This window comes from Natrix helvetica (genome assembly GCF_964273705.1).
Source record: "Natrix helvetica genome assembly, chromosome: 3".
In the NCBI taxonomy this organism is placed as follows: Eukaryota; Metazoa; Chordata; class Lepidosauria; order Squamata; family Natricidae; genus Natrix; species Natrix helvetica.
The window spans coordinates 17,488,371-17,508,275 of record NC_138549.1 but is presented as its reverse complement, the minus strand read 5'-3'; positions in this window follow the sequence as shown (position 1 = coordinate 17,508,275).

The following is a 19,905-nucleotide window of genomic DNA, read 5'->3' as shown; positions in this document are numbered from 1 at the left end:
CTATGATAGTAACCTTATTTTTCTCAAACAGTGTGATGTCTGGCGTGTTATGCGCCAGTATTTTGTCTGTTTGTATACAAAAATCCCATAGGATCTTGACATTATTATTATTATTATTATTATTATTATTATTATTATTATTATTATTATTATTATTATTATTATTATTATTATTATTATCATCATCATCATCATCACAACAACAACAACAACAACAACAACAACAACATCTTTGGTGAGATTCACAGCCTTGGGGCTGGTTGGTAGCCTAACAGCTCAAGTCCTAACCAAGGACCTAGGAACTGTTAAGGTAACGTCGGAGGATATAAGTTGTTCCAAGTAGGGTGGTTTTATTAGAGTCAGAATGTTCAAGTCAGGTAAATTTAGAATTTTCAAATAGTGAGGTAGCCCTTTAGTTATTGCTCCAAGGGTTCCAATTACAATTGGGACAACACATGATTTCTTTTTCCACAGTCGTTCAACCTCAATTTGCAAGTCCTGGTATTTTGTGATTTTTTCTTGCTGTTTATCTTCAATTTGTGCATCACCAGATATTGCAATGTCAATGAACCATATTATTTTTCTTTTCAATTATTGTTATGTCAGGTGTGTTGTAGGACAAGTGCCTGTCAGTCTGGATTCTGACGTCCCACAAGATCTTGCTTTTCTCATTCTCTAAAACCTTCTCAACCTGATGGTCCCAGTGGTTTTTGCTGTACTCAAATCAAATGGTGCCCACACTTGTCTGCCCAATTTCCACTGAATAATCTAAGCAACACGGTCATGGTTAATAATAATAATAATAATAATAATAATAATAATAATAATAATAATAATAATAATAATAATAATAATAATAATAATAATAAAATAATAATAATAAATAATAATAATAATAATAATAAAAAAGAAAGAAACAGAGTCACTAATCCTGGCTGCGCAAGAACAAGCTATCCGAACAAATGCCATTAAGGCCAAAATCGAAAAATCCTCTGATGATGCCAAATGCAGACTCTGCAAAGAAGTTGATGAAACTGTTGACCACATACTCAGCTGCTGTAAAAAAATCGTGTAGACTGACCTATAAAATGCGGCACAATTCAGTGGCACAAATGATCCACTGGAATTTGTGCAAAAATTATAATATTAAAACAGCAACAAACTGGTGGGAACATAAGCCTGAAAAAGTCATCGAGAGTCAGATGGTCAAGATCTTGTGGGATTTTCGCAGAGAAACGGATAAAATACTGGCGCATAATACACCAGACATCACACTGGTTGAGAAAAATAAGGTTACAATCATAGACATCGCAATACCAGGTGATAGCAGGGTCGCCGAGAAGGAATATGAAAAAATCACGAAATACCAGGACTTAAAAATCGAAATCCAACAATTATGGCACAAACCAGCAGTGGTAATTCCAGTGGTAATCGGCACACTGGGTGCTATTCCAAAAGCACTGGAATTACATTTAAAACAGTTAAAAATTGACAAAATCACCATCAGTCAAATGCAAAAGGCTGCACTGCTTGGATCTGCACGTATATTACGAAAATACGTTACGACGTCCTAGGCCCCTGGGTGGGGCCCGACTAGTAATCAATGCCAAATCTGGCGAAACAACTGGCCGCTGTGATACAATCGTATAATAATAATAATAATAATAATAATAATAATAATAATAATAATAATAATAATAATAATAATAATAATAATAACAACAACAACAACAACAACAACAATAATAATAATACAGTATACTTTATTCATTAAACATGAAACTCAGCCAACTGAACATCAAAAATGCATTACAAATACCATTGACTGCTGCTAATGGTTGAAATGGTTTGCTGCCAGCATCCTAGGTACCATCTTAGGTACCAAGTACCTTCTTAAAATATAAGATGTTCCAAGTAGCACAGTTTATTTGCAGTTCTGCTGGTGTTATTGCAGGAAGCTGCAATTTGTTGATGTACCTTATAAAATTCTTGGACATGGTGCCAAGTGTCCCAATGACAATGGGTATCACTGTTACATGCTTCATCCATAGCCATGTAGTTTCGATGGCCAGGTCGCAATATTTCATTATTTTTTCTAGTTCTTTTTCTTCGACTCTGGCATCTCCAGGAACAGCGATATTGATAAACTGTACACTTTGGCCCTCTACAACCCTGATATCTGGCGTGTTGTGCTCCAAATGATGATATTCTGTTGTTGTTGTTGTTGTTGTTGTTACTACTACTACTATTATTATTATTTATTATTATTATTATTTTCTAACAGATCCTTCAGGCTAAAAATGAGGGGTGAAATATCAAAGTAATTTTTTTTTAACACTGGAAGTGGATTGGAGTATATTCCAGCAAGGATAAGGAATCAGAAAGATTTCATAGGTTAACATAAGAATAGGGAAATAAGTTTCATCATAAGCATCTGTTTGTTGATTGCAGAGATTATAAAGAAATATGCATGTATCATATTTCATTGCTAAGGTCCACCAGATTTATGTACTGAACAGGTCCAGTACTGAACAGGTTCTCCCTCAGAAACCACAACTGTTGTTCTGATTTATGTTTGAATATCATGTTCGAAAACATCTAACAGGTTGTGGGCTGTCCACGCTATGTCTGCAGCTGGCTGGTAAGGCCTACATGGGCCCAAAACTTTCTGCCATATATTGGGCAGACATGTATAGGCATCATTGTTGCAGCATTTGCAGCTCTGGCTGTGCAGAGTGCTCACTTCTCTTATGCTGTGGTTGTTCTTCTGTCCTCAATGTCTGGCAGCCTTGGTGGATCAGCATGTGCCATGTCGACCCATCTTGTGCCAAGGTTTCCCAGGAGGTGGTGTCGATATCCAGGGACTTGAAGGAGGCTTTCAACGTGTCTTTGTATCGCTCCCTTTGTCCCCCATGTGATTACTTTCCTTGAGACAGCTCACCATAGAGGAGCTGTTTGGGGATGCATTAGTCTGGCATCCTTGCAACATGGTCTGCCAAGCATTCTTCTGATTATTCTCAGCATGAAACAGCCTTTGCATATTACATTGTTATCACTTTATGTTTCAAATCTGAATACCGTATTTTTTGTAGTATAGGACTCATCAGAGTATAAGACGCAAGGTTTTGAAGAGGCAAATTTCAAAAAAAAAGTTTTTGACTCTGCAAACCTCCCAAAAATGGCCTGTTTTTTCACGAAAACGGGCCCGTTTTTTTAAAAAGGCATGAATAGTCCTTAGAAGACTTGTAGAGTATTCCGGGGGGACAAAAATGAGCAAAAAACAGCCCATTTGTTTGTCAAAAAAAGGGCATTAGGAAGCTTATAGAGTGCTCCTGGGGGCTGGGGAGCAAAAGTGAGCAAAAAACAGCCTGTTTTTCACTCATTTCTGCCCTCCCCAGCCCCCAGGAGCTCTCTGAAAGCCTCCTACAAGCTACGCACAGCCATTTTGGTGAAGGGGTGGGGTTTCAGGAGGCAAAAAAAAATGCTGGATTCAGTGTATAAGATACACCCAGATTTTCTGCCTCTTTTTTGAGGGAGAAAGATGTGTCTTATACTCTGAAAAATACAGTACTTTGCTTATAAAAACGAATATGTTTTCCTGCTTAAAAATAGAACAAAATACCCATCTAAAAATGGCCTTATGATTTCTGTTTTGATGATGGCATGTGTTTTTAAAGCGCAAACTCATGAATCTCATTTTACTCCACCTCTCTATTGTTAATCTTGGCATTTTAAACTGCTTTGTATACAACCTCTTAATATAAATGTTACCAAAATGTGAATAAAAGTTCTTTGTCTACTTCCCTTTGAATCCTTTATAGGAATAAAACTGCCTTATGATTCCTCACAGGTAGTTTGATAATTAATTTACTAACAATCTACTTTTAAACTTTACTCCATAGATTGAATAAACATCAACTAGAATTTCCATCAGAAAACAACGTTTACATTTTAAATAGCTTTATGGCCATAAAAAAAGAAACTAACTTCATGTTTACACCCCCCCACACACAGACACTTTCTTTGTTGCAGTTGAAATGTTGATGGATGAAGCAAAACAAAAAACAAAAAACAAATGGATGAGTTTGATCTATTCTTAATCCATATTCATGGATTTGCCATTAGATGCTTATTTGCAGTACAGAACCAAAAAAAGTGAGCAATTCCTTCAGGCAAGCAAAATTCAGTCCAATTAGACCAGTTACTTATACCAGATAACCTGAAGTAAACATTAATGCAGCACATTTGTTTTGTCTTTTGAAACAAAGATCTAGGAACAGTTATCATGTTGATAAAATGCTTTGCAATGCAAGGTCTGTCACCAACAAGGCCCCCCTCATTAATGAGTTGATCTCAGAGGGGGAGCTAGACCTTGCAGGGATAACGGAGACCTGGTTGGGCCACGAGGGTGGTTTACCCCTCGTGGAAATGTGCCCACCGGGTTTCCGCGCATTCCATCAGCCTCGGGCCCTGGGTAAGGGTGGTGGGGTGGCGGTGGTTATGCGGGAATGTTTAGAGCAGAGGGAGTTCACTGTCCCTCAGATACCCGGGTGTGAGTCCCTTGGTGTGAACTGGGGCCCAGGGAGGCAGTGGGGCTTGCTGATTGTATACTTGGCTCCTCGCTATGCATCAGCAGCCCTGCCCGAGCTCCTCGAGCTAATCTCAGCGACGGCAGTTGAGACTCCCAGACTTTTGGTCATGGGGGACTTCAACTTGCCGTCAACGGGAGCGGCTTCCGAGGTGTCTCGGGAGTTCATGGCTTCCATGACGGCCATGGACCTGACCCAATTAGTGCAGGGCCCCACTCACGAAGGGGGCCACACACTGGATCTCATTTTTGTATCTGAACAGTGGATGAGTGATCTGGGGATAGGGGATTTAGTCATCACGCCCCTGTCATGGTCAGACCACTCATCCCTCCGGCTGGACTTCCCTGGCGCTATCCCCCACCGCGAGGAGGCGGAACCAGACTCTATAAACTGGTACCGCCCCAGGCACCTGATGGAATCTGATAGATTCCAGACGGAGCTTGGGCCAATACCTGTAGCCTTGTCCCGCTCCCGCTCCGAGGACCTAGTGACTGCCTGGAATAGGGCAACGACTGGGGCCTTGGACCGGGTTGGGCCTTTGCGACCTCTCCTGCGGCATCGACCCACCCGGGCTCCTTGGTTTACTGAGGAGCTTAGGGTGATGAAGCGCCACAGGAGACGTCTAGAGAGCAGGTGGAGGTCCTCACGCTCCGAATCTGACCGAACACAGGTAAGAGCCTATTTGCGGACTTACCTTGTGGCAATAAGAGCGGCCAAACGTAGACATTGTGCTGCTCTTATTGCGTCCGTGGATAACCGCCCTGCCGCCCTGTTTAGGGTGACCCGCTCCCTTTTATCGCAGGGGGCGCGGGAGACACCCTTACAGGGTAGAGCAGAGGAGTTTGGGGAATATCTTCAGGACAAAATCGATCAGATCCGGAGCGGGTGGACCTCCGTCAGTGGACCAGACGAGCCGCCAACAGCGAGTCTTGAGAGACCATTCTGGGAGGAGTTTGACTCTGTTGCCCCCGAGGATTTGGACAGGTTGCGTGGAGGGCTGTGACCCACCACATGTTTAATGGACCCGTGCCCCTCCTGGCTGGTACTGGCAGCCTGGGAGGTGACACGAGGCTGGCTCCTGGGCCTGGTAAACGCCTCATTGGGTGAGGGATACTTACCAACCGCCTTGAAAGAGGCGGTGGTGAGACCCTTGCTCAAGAGACCTTCGCTCGACCCAATGGAGCTAGCTAATTATCGTCCAGTCTCCAACCTCCCCTTTTTGGCGAAGGTTGTTGAGAATGTGGTGGCGCAGCAATTTCCACGACACCTAGACGAATCCGACTATCTAGACCCACGCCAGTCCGGCTTCCGATCCGGGCACAGCACTGAGACAGCCTTGGTCGCGTTGGTCGATGATCTCTGGAGGGCCAGAGATAGGGGTTGTTCCTCTATCCTGGTCCTATTAGACCTCTCGGCGGCTTTTGATACCATCGACCATGGTATCCTATTGCGCCGGTTGGAGGGGATGGGAGTCGGAGGCACCGTTTTGCGGTGGTTCGGCTCCTACCTCTCCGACCGGAAGCAATGTGTGTTGACAGGGGGGCAGAGGTCGTCCCTGAGGCCACTCACTTGTGGGGTGCCACAGGGGTCGGTCCTCTCGCCTCTCCTGTTCAACGCATATGTGAAGCCGCTGGGTGAGATCATCCGTGGTTTTGGGGTTGAGTACCATCTTTACGCTGATGATACTCAGCTGTACATTTCAACCGCAAACCACCCCATCGAGGCTGTCGAAGTGATGTCCCGGTGTTTGGAAGCCGTCGGGGTCTGGATGGGGGACAACAGACTCAAACTCAACCCCTCCAAGACCGAGTGGCTGTGGGTACCGGCACCTCGGTTCAGCCAGCTGACTCCATCGCTGGCCATAGGGGGCGAACAACTGTCCCCCGTGGAGCGGGCGCGCAACTTGGGCGTCCTCCTCGATGCCCGGCTATCAATGGAGGACCATGTGGCAGCCGTGGCAAGGGGGGCGTTCCACCAGATCCGCCTGGTGCGCCAATTGCGCCCCCTACTGGACCGGAGTGCCCTGCGCACGGTCACTCATGCGCTGGTGACGTCTCTCCTGGACTACTGCAATGCCCTCTACATGGGGCTTCCCTTGGGACGCATCCGGAGACTGCAGCTAGTTCAGAACGCAGCCGCGAGGGTTATTATGGGAAGTACACGTTACTCCCACATAACACCTCTCCTGCGCGAGCTGCACTGGCTACCTGTGGCCTTTCGGGTGCGTTTCAAGGTATTGATCACCATCTTTAAAGCGCTCCATGGCATAGGACCTAGTTATCTGCAGGATCGCATCCTACCACACACGTCCCTGCGACCTATCCGCTCACACAGGGAGGGGCTCCTCCTGGTGCCGTCTGCTAGGCAATGCCAGCGGGCGACGCCTAGGAGTAGATCCTTCTCTGTGATGGGCCCAACCCTCTGGAATGACCTCCCCCCAGACATTCGAACTACCACCGACCTCCGTTCCTTCCGGCAAAAGTTAAAGACTCACCTATTTCAATCAGCTGGCCTGGCACTTTCTTAGTTTTACCTCCCGGGGATTTATTTTATTTTAATTGGGTTTGGGGTTTTAATTGTGATGTTTTTAGGATTAGAATATATTTATTTCTTAGTACAGCCTATCTCCCCCTCCAAATGTATCTTAAATGTATTTTATTATTATGACCGATTTTATTTGTATTGACTGTACACCGCCCCGAGTCCCTTTCTGGGAGAGGGGCGGTCTAAAAATCTAAGAAATAAATAAATAAATAAATAAAATGAACATGTTGGATAAATACTCGAGCAGTGGCGTGGTTTGTCGGTAATCTCTGAGATGGGATAAAATGCACCATCATAGTCAGCATGTCTACCACCATGAACACCATGGTAAATCCAGAAGACGGAGGCAAGTCCGTCAGGAAGTCCATAGAAATGCCCCCCCCCCCCCGGGTCTCTCTGGGGTCGGCAATGACTGGAGCAGCCCTGGAGGGGCTCCGTTGCTGACTTGGCCTGCCGACACCGTACTCAAGACATAATGTAAGTTTGTACGTCATGTCGCAATCGGGGCCAGCAGAAAGTACGGGAGACCAAGTTCAAGGTCTTGAAGAGGCCAAAGTGCCCTGCCGCAGGATTATCATGACACTGGGATACAATAAGTCCCTGAAGGGGCTCTGCTGGCACATAGAGTCTGTCTCGGTACCACAAGAATTCATCGGTGAATGTCCATGCACTTCCCGTATCTGAGGCCGTAAGTCCACAGACTCGTGAACCACAGAGAAGGACTCTATGGGCAAAACTGTCTAGGGTGGAAACGTGTCTTTGGTACACAAATACTCGGGTTTCCTTGATAGGGCATCCACCCTTTGGTTGTGTGCACTGTGGATGTATGTCATGCGGAAATTGAACCATGCAAAGAAAAGGGACCACCGGATCTGGTGCTGGTTCAATTTCTGTGCGGTCTTCAGAAATTCCAAATTCCTATGGTCCGTCCGGACTTCAATTTGATGCCTGGCCCCCTCTAAATGATGCCTCCAGGCCTCAAACACCACCTTAATGGCTAGTAACTCGGAAGAATTGAGTTTCTGCAAGTAATGAGCACAAGGGAAAAGGGTACCGCTGGAGGGGTGAGCCTGAAGTAACACCACTTCCACAGTGATATCGGATGCATCCACCTGCACTACAAAAGGACAGTGGGGGTCAGGATGCTTCAAAATCAAGTCACTGTCTCTGAACATGGCTCTGAATTGATGCGTGCCCGACCCAAGGTCTCCCTTAGATTGGGCTTGGGGGCCTTTCCTGACAAAATGTTCTGGGGCTGGGGAGCAGGTCCAGTATCTGACACCCCTCATCTCTTCTTGGGGCAAAAGGCTGCCATGTGCCCAGGTTCCCCATAATAAAAATGCAATCCCCTAAGTGATGTCTGTCTTTCTCCGTTATCGATGAGCGGGGTTTGACTGCACCTAATTCCATGGGCTCCTCCTGTGAAGTTGGAGTCTCACGCACGGTCGGAACCACCCTGTCCCCCTGGGATGTGCGGCAAATTCCCTGCCTCTGCAACTGAGCATTAATCCGGAGACACAGGTGGACCAATGTGTTGAAATTTGGTGGCCTAACCACACACACCAGCTCATCCTGTAAGTCTTCTGACAACCCATCCTCAAATCTGCTGCGGAGCCAGAGAGAAAGTTAATCATAAACCCCACTTTATCTTGGTCAGTGGGGAAATCCTCTGCTCTCAAGCTGATAAATAGCTGGCATTGTCCCAAGAAAGCTGGAAACATGGCTTGGTTGCCATCAAATTTATCAGGCACTGCAATTGGGCATTTCCTCCAAGGTGGGGTGGAGCAGAGTGAGCTTGGATCTGTGCCATCTGGGCAGCCAACATATCCACCTGTTGCGAAAGCTGCGCAATTTTGGCACGTAGCTGCTTCATGGTGATGATATTTACAGCTTTTGTTTTAAGGCAGGAAACAAACTGTTCTATCCCGTGATTCTATGCAGACACAGGCTTGACTGTCTGCCAAGACAAATGAAGGAGATAAAGCCATCCCTTGGCTAGGAGCCTAGAATGCTATCTTCAAGAAACCAAGATTAGACTTACGGAATGCTTTCTCAACGGCTAGTAAAGTGAACTGTTGTTTCCTGCAAAGTTGAAGCATCTGAACTAGAACCAGGATTAAAATTCCCTATAAACAAATAAGTTGTGCTTCCATTTTCATTGGTGCTCTCTTCCCCGCCCCTTTCCCTGTACTTCAGTTTTGCATTCCCTCCCCCCACATTCACACTTTTTCACTTCTACTATTTTCTCAGATAACTTCAGATACTAACCATACATAGTAATATAAGTCAGTCTTGTTTCCTGGGCTGGATCCAAACCATAAATATTACATTTTTAAGTCTCTCAATAATGCCTTGCTAACTGAGGTGTCATCTGTCTCCAAGAAATTCTGATCATCCTTTAAGATCAAGTTGAATGGGTGCTTTCCAGATCCCATTGATCAAATAATGCTATTGATCAAAGAGCTTAGAAACATGATTTTGTTCCTTGTAGTTGCGCAGATGCACATGTACATGTAGGCAACACCTGGCTTAACAATAGTGCCAGTGAGAGAGATTTAGGTCTCCTGGCAGACCATTACTTAAGTATGGGCCAGCAGAGTGCTGCAGTTGCCAGAAAAGTCAAACATAGTCCTAGGTTTTATCAACAGAGGGATAACATCAAGATCATGGGAAGTGATAGTACCATTCAATATTGCACTGGTGAGGCCACAGTTGGAGTACTGCATACAGTCTGTCCCCTACTCCAAGATTTGCAGGTACCCCATCCTTGGAGGTTTTCAAGAAAAAAAATAAGACAAATACTTGTCTGGGATAGGACTACTGCCTTGGGCAGGGGATTGGATTACAGGACCTCCAAGTCCTATGATTTTATGATTCTTGTAGCACCTGTCCTCTGTCGTCTTCCACTTTAATGGTGTTCAAGTCTTTTTTTTTCTTATCAACACACATTCAATTCATCCATTGTTTTCTTGCTTTTAACATTGTAAGCCACTAGAGTGGATGAGTTGGTTAATTAATTAAGGAGTATTTGTCTCCTGAAACTTTACGCATTTCAACTGCATTCCCATCCTTTACACCCTTGGGTTGGTTCTTTTTTTTGGGGGGGGGGGTGTTGCTTTTTCTACCTCTAGATCATGGGTGTCAAACTTGATCACATCACATGATGAATTGTGACATATCGTGACACTTTTGCCTTTCCAGAGCTGGGATGGTCATGGCCTCTACATGATGCATCCAACCCATGGGTCACCAGTTTGACAGGCCTTCTGTAGTTGAACCCCGTCTATGCTTTATTAATGTGAATCACATCCCCAAATCCACCTTTCTTGATCTTGTACCTTTTCTTTTCCCTCAAAGAACTGAATGCACCAAATTTACCCCTGACTCTAAACACAATTGAATTCCACATTCTAAGTTCCCTTTTTTTCGCCTGAACTTTTCCTCTGCTTGTTCTCCCCCCCACTTTTCTTGAAGCCCTCCTAATACATATTGGCGGTACTCTCTTATATGTCCATTGTTTAATATTCTACAGATAAGTTAGCTTAAGATCATCACATTAACTTGGAAACTGGCAAGCACTGAAAGTCTCAGTGTGAACCTGTAGGCTATTGAATAGATGTGATTATCTGATCGTCCTGTATACCATTAGCCTCAAAATACTTAAATGGAAAATATTGATTGGTTGTTAATAAGTCTTACTTTTGGACTTAGAGAATACATAAATCTCTTTAATTTTAGTACTACTTCGTGATAGTGGATGCTATGGGAGGCCTCATTACAAGAGATTATCTTGTGAGGCAGTAGCATTGCTATGAATATGCTGCTGAGCTCATAGCTGTGACCCAGAAAACATTTCTATAAAGTAATACTTAGATTCAGTTCTTTTAATCCCTGAACAGGATCAGTGCCTTCGGAGCTGTACTTAAGAGCTTGACTCTGTAAGGAATTACCCTTTCCTAGGACAGGGTGACTGCCTTTTTCAAGGAATAAAGATTTGCTCTGCTGTGAAGATAAAATAAATTCGGGTTGTTATCTTGTGGCCTGAATATGGTAGATTATTATAATTGAAATGCAGAAAGACAGTTCCCGAGAGACTCCCTTTTTTCAGATGTTTGAATTAAAATACACAAATGGTTTTTCAATGCTACTGTAAAGTATTTCTTAGGTTGTACATGTTGTTCCAATCACACATGATTTAACACCAACAAATCTGTGTATTTAAAGAGCTACTAAGGAATGTCAGACAGACAGTGGTGGGATTCAAATAATGTAACACTCAGTTCTCTGCCTTAATGACCTTCTGGGTGGGTGTGGCCATGGTGGGTGTGGCCATGGTATGTGACGGCCAGCACTCAACCTCCTGCACCCCATGGGAGCAAAAACGGGCCATGGGGGGGTGACACACTGCACCCTACTGCACCCCTTTTTTTTTGGCCTAGTAGGCTTCCCTGCAGCCTCCTGGGAACAGAAAATGGGCTACTGGGGGCCATGCCTCCTAGTAGGGCTCCCTGCACTTATCTGGGAGCCTCCCTGCACTTATCTGGGAGCCAAAATGGGCATGTGAGGACTCCTGGAAGGGGTGAGGCAGAAAGGGGCAGGGCCAGCCAGCAATTTAACAACCGGTTCGCCTGAGCTGGTCCGAACCAGCTGAATTCCACCATTACAGACAGACATATCCATACCCATGCAAACATGCACTGAGATACAGGGGGAAGATAGACGTGACTATAGCCTGCAGAAAGTGTCATCTTTGATATAAAATCCACAATTACACACACTCGGAGGTAAAACCAACAGAGCATTAAAGAAAGATGTTTTGTTCTGAAACACATAAAGAGTTACTCTAGCCCAGCCCCTTTGGGTAGCTAAAAATGTTGATCCTTTTAAAATGGATGGTAGACATTGCTGGACTGAGACTAGACAAGGAAGTTTAAATCTGTTTTCACAACAGCTTTACTAAAGGACTGGAATACCAGAAGAAAAAGAGGAATTCGAGCAAGGAGACCATCTGTTGCAAGGAATCCTCTTATTTTCTATAAAAAGAGAAAAATGGACATGGAACTCTGCTTGATTTACTTTTCAGGATCGTGCAAGTCCAATGTTGTGTGCATCTCTCTCCCTCCCTCTCTCTCTCTCTCTCTCTCTCTCTCTCTCTCTCTATGTGTGTGTGTGTGTGTGTGTGTGTGTGTGTGACTATATAATTTAGTACAATATAACCTTACTGTTTTATTCATGTATCCATCTTCAACCTAGAAATAAGGAGGAATTGTTTGACAGTGAGAACAATCAACCAATGGAACAGAAGTTGCCTGCAGAAGTTGTGGGAGCTTCATCACTGGAAGCTTTCAAGAAGAGACTGGACTGCCATTTGTCAGAAATGGTGTAGGGTCTCCTGCTTATGTGAGTGTTGAATTAGATGACCTACAAGGTTCCTTACAACTCTGTTAGTTTGTTTTTAAAATGATGAAAATGTAGTGTTTTCTGTAGGATTTGAAACATCTAACCAGCCTTCATTTTTATGAGATTTTGGTGCAATTTATGAACTATTTGTAGCAGACCACACTAACACTGCATTTTCTTTTCCTTTATATGCATTTGTATATATTATCAATATTTTTTGAATGGCTCTTTGATTGTGACTTGGGCAGCTGTGGAATTTATCTTCATTGTCTTTGAATGTGTGTGTGTGTGTGTGTTTATACAGTTTGATTTTATTCATCTATTGTGAAATTTGTCAGTCTCTTAAGATGAGGAGGAGGAAAAAACATGCTGGTGGAACTGAACAATGGAGAACAGACATGAATGTGCATGTATATATTCTGTTTTCAGGTTTTTTGAAAGACTGTATGTTTGGGTATTAAAAATTAAAACAAATGACTTTTTCTTTGACAGACATAACTGACACAAAGAGAGGTATCTGGAGAGATAAGTAGGCACTCTCTCCTTTTTTATTTTCATTTTTAACAGCAAGATAAAAAGATCTTCACAAGTAAAAAAATATATAGTTAAGATTTTCAAATTCAATAGAACAGCTAGATTGTATTAATAGCTGATCTTTCTTGTGTGCTGTGAAAGTTTTGAAAGGCATAATTTGCTTGCCCAACCAGAAATTTTTTCTAGATTGGACTCCGACACTGTCAACCCAGATCAGGTCAGCTGGTCCAATTGAACCAAAAATAAAATAAAATAAAATGGAAAAACCCTCTTTCAGTTTAAAAGAATGAAACTATAATAGAAAAAAAAAGATTTTTTTAAAAAAAATCAAAAAGTTATTTTTCTGTTTTGTATTTTATTCTTGTTGACTAAACATTTTAAAAAAGGAAAAAATACAATTGAAAGGGCAGTGGATTTAAAAGCAAAAATGGAGCAAAATATTTAAAATATTGGAAAATAATTTTTAAGGGTTATGCTTAAATTTAAAAGAGCTATGGTTATAGTATTTCTTAGAAATGGAGAAGTTGAAAAGCAGAGGGCCTTCTACTGTAAACAATCCTACATACACAGAAGAATACAAGAGAGTAAGTCTCCCTAGTACGTCCAGCCAAATTCTAAAATTCTTGCCACAGTTACCTGTGTTTCCCCGAAAATAAGTTAGGGTCTAATTTTCTTTTGACCCCTGAAATAAGCACTTAGCCTTATTTTCAGGGAGATCTTATTATTTTTGAGGTACAGGAGGTGGAAAGCATGGTCACCTCATGGCTGCTGCTGTGTTGCAATATTTTCAGGAGGGCTTATTTTCAGGGAAGGACTTAATTTAATGCATGTGCTCAAAAGCCCGATTGGGCTTATTATACAAGGAGGTCTTATTTTTGAGGAAACAGGGTACTTAAGTAGGGGGAAAGGAGCACATGCAAACACACATTTTATTGGTTTCCTGTTGCCAGTCACCTACAACAAACATCAGAGTTCTATAGACAACAGTTTAGAAAGACCTGTGATGTGTTTTTCAACCAGAAAATATCAGCAGGAACATTAGGTCTCTGTAGTAAAAGGAACCTGATTCATTAAGTAAGTATTTTGGATGCATACTGCAATGTGAAACATCAATCCTCACAGGCTCACTGTAATATATTTGATTGTGGCCAAGGTATTTCAGCTAGTCTGTCAGACTGAAGAGAGAACGTGGGTCATATATTAACCTAATTATAGCTGAGATGTCTACTGTAAAAGCCTTAAATAGAAATTGCTAGAAGATTGACTAGACAGCATGGAGGAAAATATGTTCTAAGTTCACTATGGTTTTAAGCACAATTGCCTTCTATGGCTCTTTATCACACAGAGAAAAAGACCATTATGTGGTATGTTCCTGGTGTTTGTCTCATCATGCACAATAGTTTTTACTGCATTTATATACAATGGCCGGTAAAAATTGTGAACAATTTTTCATGTGTATATAGCATGTTAATCATTATGGGGAAAATAGATAATAGGTTTGAAAATATAGGGGATAATATGATATTCTCTTTCACATAACATACTAAGAATATTGCTGGCTTTTCCCCATTACAGAATAAGTTAGTTTTACTTTGGCTTAAGCGAATCCAGCCAGTGTGCATATGTATTAGAACCACGTCCATTGGCCACTTTCAAAATCTTACACTTCTGGATTGTGATTGTTAGTCTGAATTGATGTGTTGCAAATATATGAACATTAAAATAAATCTTTGTACCTTTTTATACATTGAAATTAAATTACCGTATTTTTTGGAGAGTAAGACGCACCAAGGTTTTGAAGAGGCAAATTAAAAAAAAAAGTTTTTGCACTCTGCAAACCTCCAAAAAACTGCCCGTTTTTCAAAAAAGGGCATGAATAGTCCTTAGGAGGCTTGTAGAGTGTTCCGGGGGGGGGGGGGGGGCAAAAACGAGCAAAAAACAGCTCTTTTTTTTTTTGCAAAAAACAGACCCTTTTTGTCAAAAAAAAGAGGACATTAGGAAGCTTATAGAGTGCTCCTGGGAGCTGGGGGCAAAACTGAGCAAAAGATTGCCCATTTTTGGCTCATTTGCCCCCCCCCAGCCCCCAGGAGCTCTCTGAAAGCCTCCTACAAGCTATGCATGGCCATTTTGGTGAAGGGGCAGGGTTTCAGGCAAAAAAATGTATAAGACGCACCCAGATTTTCAGCCTCTTTTTTGAGGGAGAAAGGTGCGTCTTATATTCTGAAAAATATGGTAATCTTACCCATTGAATAACCTGTTATTTATCGGCTAAATTCAGCCACAATGGATTTCCTTCCACTCTATTTTGCCCTTTTCCTTGTTTGTTCCCAGAATTTACCATCTTAGTTACAGAGTAAAGAGGAAGAAGAAGGACAAGAAGAGAAAAGAGGAAAAGGTTAGTGGTTATACATTAATTAAACCTAAAGCAAGAGTTTTCAGTTAAGGTAAACAATATAAAGTTCTCCAGACAATTATTCTGCATGACCTAGTTGTCTCTGTCAAGGTTTGAGCTCTGGGAGAAGAAGTAATAGTCATCTTGCTCAAACCATGGTCAACCTCTTTGAAAGGACAAGAAGTTAGTATAATTCAAAGAACGGTAAGTGAAAATTTCCACAAATCAAGTTAAATCCCTTCATCTTTTTTACATCATACACATATCTGTAGAAGGAGGATCTTTCTGGCAACTGTGGAAAATAAATCTTCTCCATTTTAGTCAGCACCATGAATTTTGCCTGCAAAGGCTAGCATTTGATGATCAAAAGTGTTTAAATCAATGTGGATGATAAATTATTCTTTAGGAAAGAAATGCAGAGAATACATCTGCAGCTTTTTTTTTTTTTTGCTACATTTCAACTCTGATGGTGTTACAGGTGGCAAAAGTTCTATGCACTTCCAATAACCTCCTTATTTCCTTTACTTAATTACTCAAAATAGACATGTAAAAACTAGCTTTATTTCCACTTAATGGATAACCTTTTTACTTTAAAAACTCCAACTTTATATAGACAACATATTTTAATGCAATTCCTCCAATTGTTTAAGCACTATATGTGGAGCAGTGGATATTTTTAATGAGCTAAACTCACTACAAATCTCCAACTATCACTAATGGAATCTTTTTAAAAAGATTTTTAAATCTATCTTTTGGCTCTCTATTATGAAATGTATATATAAGCAGGATCCATTTCTAGATGTAGTGCTGTTCTGTTTCTCTCTCTCCCTCCCTCCCTCCCTCTCTGTGTGTGTGTATTTGTGTGTGCATGTGCACCAGTGGTGGGTTCTGGATCCCATTGCAACTGGTACAGTTGAAACAGGCCCGGCGGCGTCCACATGGATGCGCGCAGCAAACACACACATGCATGCGGCACAAGCATGCATCTTAGCTCCTCCGTGAGCCTCCGCGATGCTCCACCTGCTCCACAGACCATTATGCAAGTGCTATACGCACCATGCACATGCGTGGAAGCCTTAAAAGACAGTTAAGGAGCTCGGGCGGTCGGGTGGGCCCTCCGGAGCACCGTACCGGAACGGTATCTGGTGCTCCAGGCAGCCACCGGTACGCCTGTAGCGGGGCATACCGCCTGCAACCCACCACTGATGGGCACATACACACACACACACAATAAATGAGGATAGGAATTGTAGGAATGGGAATTGTAACAATTCACTAAGAAATATTTTATTAAACTGCACAAACTGTTTACCAGGTGAAGATGGTTAATTAATTCGATGGATGGATAGATGTATAGACAAACAGAAGGAGATATACTGTATATATTCCCTGGTATCATGTGTTGGTAAATGCAACAATTACTGCTTTTCTAAAGAAATCTAACTCCAAGTTGAACCTTTTTTTAAAAAAAAATAAGATTTTATATACATTATCCTATTTCTTTTTTTTGTTATCTTGAAGATATATTTTCACTGGAGTTCCTGTATAAGTTACATAATTGAAATCTACATTAGAACATTCGGTGAACTACAGACAATTAAGTTCTAATATACATATTAGTTCCAGAGGTGTGATTTCTTAATAGATACCATAGTCTTTCTTTTACATAAAGGCATGGAGAGAACTCTAATCCACTCAATGGAGTGTTAGCTGTAGTTAGGAAAATGGTGCAGGTGTCTGAACACCTTCTTGCCTGAATTGATAAAGGCAAAGCAAATGAAGAAGTGAAAGTGCTCTGAGACTTTAGAGTTTAAACATATAAAATCTGCCACACAGCTCTCCACTGAAATGCCCCCAAATTTGACTGTGGAAGTAGCAGTACCTGGAGACAGCAAAATAGAAGGTGAAAGAGCTGGAGAGAATCACAAAATACCAAGACCTGCAAATAGAAGTAAACAATTGTGGCAAAGGAAACCACATATAGTACTGACAGGAATAGGTATGCAATTCCACAACATCTGGAGCATCATTTGAACACCATCCACATTGGAAATCAATTAATTGCAAAAAGCAATTTTACTTGGAAGGATACTGTGACAATACCTTTAATATTATTAAACAACTTCTGCCTATCCCAGGCCCTTAGGAAGGACTTATTGTGGACAACAATGCAAAATCTACCCTAAACATCTGTTTAACTATCTGATTAACCATAGTAATAATATCTATTATAGGGGCCTATTTTGTTAATACAATTTTTCTTCACAATGTTACACATAATGCTAAATATTTTTGAAACCTTTGAATGAAAATTTGCAGGTACATTTACTGTTTAGACCGGTGAATATGTTTGAAGCAAGGTAGGCATGTGCACCTGAAAGTAACAGATGTTACAGTAATAAATTACAGATTTCCAAATCATTTACATGATTATACCTTAGGTATATCTGTAACCCTATCTATTGCAGAAGGCAAGATGTTCTTTTTAGATGCCCTGGATTTATGAAAAGATATGGAAGGGGAGAAGGATATCTATGTTTTAACGTTTTAACCTCCCTGGCTTTATTAACTGAAATCATATTCTACAGATGCAGAGAAGCTATTTACCAGCTGAACCAAGAAATTCCCTCCCTTTTCCTTTGGACTGTCTCTTCAAACATGTAACTCATTTTGTTGTGATGATACTTAACTATTTGCCAAGCCAGCCAAACCTCCACAATTGTTAATTACAGCTATTCAAGTTTTCACCGCTCCTCTTTTCCCTTCTCAGAGATCTCCTCTGTTATCTGTCATCGATTTTATCTCTCCTCTAAAACTGTCTTCAGCTGGTAGGATAATCAACTTTGAAACCCAACTGTTTCATTGCTCCTCTTTGTCTGTTAAGGGCATTTCCAGACCAATAAACTGTTATGTCAGGGAATTGTGCAGCAACTGTCCAAATGAAGTCAGAGATGCTGACACAAACTTGTAGTTTTATACAAATAAGTATATTTTACGTTTATATTTACAGCAGACAAAATAGTCAGGAACACAGGAATATCATGAGGTAAATCTAAACATCATACAGAGCACACAGAAGAAAAAAAGTGTGTGTGTGTGGGGGGAGAAACCCCCTATACACCCACATCAATCAATCATAGCGTAGATTGCCTCATGTAGGATCCAGCACTCTCTAATCAACTACATGTTCTGGCACATTGTGCTTTCCCAGCTACTAAATTTCATATCCTAACAAGTTGATGCCATTGCTGTGTCTTTTTGGTTATGCTTGTCCTTTCTTTCTGTGCTCCGGCAGTGAGATTTTGTTGTCCTCCCACATGTCAAACTTTGCTCTCAATTCCATTAAAATGCATTTAGAGAGTGTGAAAGCTCTAAATGACTTTCTATTTGTCTTACTCTACATCTCTTTTTCTTTCTCACATACAAATGTTTGATATTAAGACTGAATATTAATCAGCACTGACACGCCTCACAGATTTTTTACAGAATGAATGAAGGGGAAAAAAATCCTTGCCGATAAACAATTAGGAATTCTATAAATGAGAGTGAACATTTGACAACAATGTTGGAATAGTACTGCTACAACTGAAAACTAACACGAGCTCAAATAACTTTTTTTCTGACTTGAAGGAAAATTATTTGTGGAAGTTAGTCAAGAGCATTGTAAGCCAGATTTCCCAATCAAGGCTTGGTTTACTACTGTATTAAAGAGAGTTCCAAATCCTATTTTTTTTCCAGAGAGCAGATGCAATTTGAATAACACTGAAAATAATGTTCTTGACAATTTAATTTGTAGAATATTCTTACATGGACTTGCCATTTCCTAGTTCAGGGGTGTCCAAACTTTTTGCAAGGAGGGCCAGATTTGGTGAGGTGAAAATGTGTGGGGCCGATCATTCAGCCTGACATTCTTTGAACCCTTAACATTAAATGCGAATTGACTACTGTATTTTTCGGAGTATAAGATGCACCAAGATTTTGAAGAGGCAAATTTAAAAAAAAAAGTTTTTGCACTCTCCCAAAAATGGCCCATTTTTTCACGAAAATGGGCCCCCTTTTTTTTAAAGGGCATGAATAGCCTTTAAGAGGCTTCTAGAGTGCTCCTGGGGGCTAGGACCTAGTTGGATACCTTATACTTTGTTAGATAGTTAGCTTTAATGAGTATAGTTAGGAACCTTGGAATGGAGTTAAAAAGCAAATAGAATATAAAACTTATCCAAATGCCCCAGAGGTGGTATTCAGCAGGTTCTGACCAGTTCTGCAGAACAGGTAGAGGACATTTTGAGTGGTTAGGAGAACCAGTAAATGCCACCTCTGACTGGCCATGCCCCCAACTATTCTCTGCTTCCCGAGTCCCAGCTGATCAGGAGGAAATGGGGATTTTGCAGTAACTTTCCCCTGGAGTGGGAAAGGAATGGAGATCTTACAGTATCCTTTTCCCTGCTA